Source organism: Peromyscus leucopus, chromosome 22 (assembly GCF_004664715.2).
Source record: "Peromyscus leucopus breed LL Stock chromosome 22, UCI_PerLeu_2.1, whole genome shotgun sequence".
Taxonomy (NCBI): Eukaryota; Metazoa; Chordata; class Mammalia; order Rodentia; family Cricetidae; genus Peromyscus; species Peromyscus leucopus.
The window spans coordinates 46,824,797-46,829,910 of record NC_051081.1 but is presented as its reverse complement, the minus strand read 5'-3'; positions in this window follow the sequence as shown (position 1 = coordinate 46,829,910).

Genomic DNA, 5,114 nt, shown 5'->3' with positions numbered 1-5,114 from the left:
GTGAAGATCTTTTCCCATTCTGTGTAGGCTGTTGCTTTGCCTTTTTGACTGTATCCTTTGCTCTACAAAGCTTCTCAGTTTCAAGAGGTCCCATTGATTGATTGTTTCTCTCAGTGTCTGTGCTAATTGTATTATATTTAGGAAGTGATCTCCTATGCCAATGCGTTCAAGACTACTTCCTACTTTCTCTTCTAGCAGATTCAGAGTAGCTGGATTTATGTTGAGGTCCTTGATCCACTTGGACTTAGGTTTTGTGCATGGTGGATCTATTTGCAGCCTTCTACACATTGATATCCAGTTATGCCAGCACCGTTTGTTGAAGATGCTTTCTTTTTTCCATTGTACACTTTTGGCTTCTTTGTCAAAAATTATATGTTCATAGGTGTGTAGGTTAATGTCAGGGTCTTCAATTCGATTCCATTGGTCCACATGTCGGTTTTTATGCCAATACCAAGCTGTTTTATTACTGTAGCTCTATAGTAGAGCTTGAAGTCAGGGATTGTGATGCCTCCAGAGGTTGTTTTATTGTACAGGATTCTTTTGGCTTTCCTGGGTTTTTTATTTTTCCATATGAAGTTGAGTATTATTCTTTCCAGGTCTGTGAAGAATTGTGTTGGTATTTTGATGGGGATTGCATTGAATCTGTAGATTGCTTTTGGTAAAATTGCCATTTTTACTATGTTGGTCCTGCCTATCCATGAGCATGGAAGATCTTTCCATTTTCTGATATCTTCTTCAATTTCTTTTTTCAGGGACTTAAAGTTCTTGTCATATAGGTCCTTCACTTGCTTGGTTAGTGTTACCCCAAGGTATTTTATGTCATTTGTGGCTATTGTAAAGGGTGATGTATCTCTGATTTCCTTCTCAGCTTCTTTGTCCATTGTATATAGGAGAGCTACTGATTTTTTTTAGTTGATCTTGTATCCTGCTATGTTGCTGAAGGTGTTTATAAGCTTTATCAGTTCCTGGGTGGAATCTTTGGGGTCACTCAAGTATACTATCATGTCATCTGCAAATAGGGAAAGCTTGACTTCTTCCTTTCCAATTTGTATCCCCTTAATCTCCTTATGTTGTCTTATTGCTCTGGCTAGAAATTCAAGTACTATATTGAATAAGTATGGGGAGAGTGGACAGCCTTGCCTCGTTCCTGATTTTAGTGGAATTGCTTTGAGTTTCTCTCCATTTAATTTGATGTTGGCTGTTGGCTTGCTGTAAATTGCCTTCATTATGTTTAGGTATGTTCCCTGCATTCCTGATCACTCCAAGACTTTTATCATGAAGGGGTGTTGGATTTTGTCAAATGCCTTTTCTGCATCTAGTGAGATGATCATGTGGTTTTATTCTTTGAGTTTGTTTATATGGTATATTACATTGACAGACTTTCGTATGTTGAACCACCCTTGCATCCCTGGGATGAAGCCTACTTGATCATGGTGGATAATTGTTCTGATGTGTTCTTGGAGTCTGTTTGCCAGTATTTTATTGAGTATTTTTGCATCAATGTTCATGAGGGAGATCGGTCTGTAGTTCTCTTTCTTTGTTGCATCCTTGTTTGGTTTGGGAATCAGGGTAATTGTAGCCTCATAAAAGGAGTTTGGTAATGTTCCTTCTGTTTCTATTATGTGGAACAATTTAGAGAGTATTGGTATTAACTCTTCTTTGAAGATCTGGTAGAATTCTGCACTGAAACCATCTGGTCCTGGCCTTTTTTTGGTTGGGAGACTTTTAATGACAGTTTCTATTTCCTTAGGGTTATTGGGCTATTTAAATAGTTTATCTGGTCTTGATTTAACTTAGGTATGTGGTACCTATCCAGAAAATTGTCCATTTCTTTTAGGTTTTCCAGTTTGTGGAGTAGAGGTTTTTGAAATATGACCTGATAATTCTCTGGATTTCCTCAATGTCTGTTGTTATGTCCCCCTTTTCATTTCTGATTTTGTTGATTTGGATTCTCTCTCTGTGTCTTTTGGTTAGTTTGGATAAGGGCTTGTCTATCTTGTTGATTTTCTCAAAGAACCAACTCTTTGTTTCATTAATTTTTTGTATTATTCTCTTATTTTCTATTTTATTAATTTCACCTCTCACATTGATAATTTCCTGGCATCTATTCTTCCTGGGAGACTTTGCTTCTTCTTGTTCTAGAGTTTTCAGGTGTGCTGTTAAGTCACTAGTGTGAGATTTCTCCAACTTCTTTATGTGGGCATTTAGTGCTATAAATTTCCCTCTTAGCATTGCTTTCATAGTGTCCCATAAGTTTGGGTATGTGGTGTCTTCATTTTTGTTGATCTCTAGGAAGTCTTTAATTTCTTTCTTTATTTCTTCCTTAACCCATTGATTATTTATTTGAGCATTATTCAGTTTCCATGAGATTGCAGGTTTTCTGTAGTTTTTGTTGTTGTTGAAATCTAACTTTATGGTGGTCTGATAAAACACAGGAGGCTATTCCAATTGTTTTGTATCTGTTGAGATTTGCTTTGTGGCCAAGTATGTGGTCGATTTTAGAGAAAGTTCCATGGGGTGCTGAGAAGAACGTATATTCTTTTTTGTTAGGTTGGAATGTTCTGTAGATATCTATTAGGTCCAATTGGGTCATGACATCAGTTAAGTCCTTTATTTCTCTGTTAAGTTTCAGTTTGGGAGATCTGTCCAGTGGTGAAAGTGGGGTGTTGAGATCTCCCACTATTAATGTGTGGGGTTTTATATGTGGTTTAAGCTTTAGTAATGTTTCTTTTACATATGTGGGTGCCCTTGTGTTTGGGGCATAAATGTTCAGAAAAAAACTTCATCTTGGTGGATCTTTCCTGTGATGAGTATGTAATGCCCTTTTTATCTCTTTTGATTGATTTTAGTTTGAAGTCTATTTTGTTGGATATCAGGATGGCTACACCGGCTTGTTTCTTAAGACCATTTGATTGGAAAGTCTTTTCCCAGCCTTTTATTCTTAGGTAGTGTATATCTTTGAATTTGAGATGTGTTTCTTGTGTGCAGCAGAAAGATGGGTCCTGCTTTTGTATCCATTCTGTAAGCCTATGTCTTTTTATAGGTGAATTAAGTCCATTGATATTAAGGGATATTAATGACCAGTGATTGTTCATCCCTGTTATTTTTGGTGGTAGTGTGTGTGTACTTCTCTTCTTTGGGGTTTACTGCTGTGGCTTTATCTATTGCCTGTGTTTTTGAGTGTGTACCTGACTTCCTTCGGTTGGAATTTTCCTTCTAGTTCTTTCTGTAGGGCTGGGTTTGTGGATAAGTATTGTTTAAATCTGGCTTTGTCTTGGAATGTCTTGTTCATTCCGTCTATGATGATTGAAAGTTTTGCTGGGTAGATTAGTCTGGGCTGATATCCATAGTCTCTTAGTGTCTGCATTACATCTGTCCAGGTCCTTCTGGTTTTCAAAGTCTCCATTGAGAAATCGGGTGTTATTCTGATGGGTTTGCCTTTATAGGTCACTTGGCCTTTTTCCTTTGCTGCTCTTAATATTCTTTCTTTATTCTGTACATTTAGTTGTTTAATTATTATGTGTCGAGGGGACTTTTTTGGGGGGGGGGCGTCTAGTCTTTTTGATGTTCTATAGGCTTCTTGTATCTTCATAGGTATTTCCTTCTTCAAGTTGGGAAAGTTTTCTTCTATGATTTTGTTGAATATATTTTCTGTGCCTTTGAGTTGGTATTCTTCACCTTCTTCTATCCCTATAATTCATAGGTTTGGTCTTTTCATGGTGTCCCAAATTTCTTGGACATTTTGGTTCATGACTTTGTTGGCTTCAGTGTTTTCTTTGACTGATGAAACTAATTCTTCTACTGTATCTTCAATGCCAGAGATCCTCTCTTCCATCTCTTGCATTCTGTTGGTTATACTTGCATCTGAAGTTCTCGATCTTTAACTCAGATTTTCTATTTCCAGCATTCCCTCTGTTTGTGTCTTCTTCATTTTTTCTATTTCCCTTTTCAGGTCTTGGACTGTTTCTTTTATTTTTTTCATTGCTTTTTCATGATTTTCTTTCAGTACTTTACTGTTTTCTTCCAGGACTTAATTGTTTTCTTCTAATTTGTTTGCCCTTTCCTCTAGTTGTTTACAGCATTCTTCCCATTTTTTTGTCTTTTCCTCTACACAAGCCTTTACCTTCTTCATGATGTTATTCATAAGACTGTTTTCTTCTGCTTCTTCCAATTTTTTCATGTTCAGGTCTAGATGTTGGAGGCGGGCTAGGTTCTGGTGATGCTGTATTGCTCTTCATTTTGTTGTATGTACTTCTGCCTTGACGTCTGCCCATCTCCTTGTGGTTCATTCTTGGTATTATCAGTGCACTTGGTTCAGACAGAACTGACAGATTCAGGAAGTCTCTCTCTTGTCCAGATGGGAGCTCTCTTTTCAAAATGGGAACTCCGGGGCAGGATGGAAGCTCTAATCTGGACAGGAAGTCTGGGGCAGGATGGGAGCTTTTGTCCAGACAGGAAGTCTGGGGTAGGATGGGTGCTCTTGTCCAGAAGGGAAGTCCAGGTCAGGAGGTGAGCTCTTGTCCAAAAGGGAAGTCCAGGGCAGGATGGGAGCCCTCTCTGGTCCAGAAGGGAAGTCCAGGGCAGGATGGAAGCTGGGGGCCAGTCTCTAAGTCCCAGGAAGTGGCTGGGGTCTTGGGCAGATGGCCGTGGGGGCAGGGCGTAGAGATTGCATGGATTGCGGGGGGGGGGGGGGTTGGAAAAGGGGATCCCTCCTAGTGGGGTTAGAAGGGAACCTGCCCGGTGGCCAGAACCTGGGGCCAAGTTGAGTAGGTCTTCCCTGGAGTGGCTGGTGCCCAGGGATGGGGTCCAGGGTGGGCCCAGATACTCACCTCTGGTCCAGAAGGGAAGTCGGGGGCAGGATGGGAGCTGGGGGCCAGTCTCTAAGTCTCAGGAAGCGACTGGGGTCTCGGGCAGATGGGTGTGGGGGCAGGGCGTGGAGATTGCAGGGGCTGCCGGGGGGCTTGGAGAAGGGGATCCTTCCTGGTGGGTCTAGAAGAGGACCTGCCCGGTGGCCAGAACCTGGGGCCAAGTTGGGTAGGTCTTCCCCGGAGTGGCTGATGCCACTTATCTTAATAATAAGATATTGAAACACTTTCCTATCATGAAAAGCACAT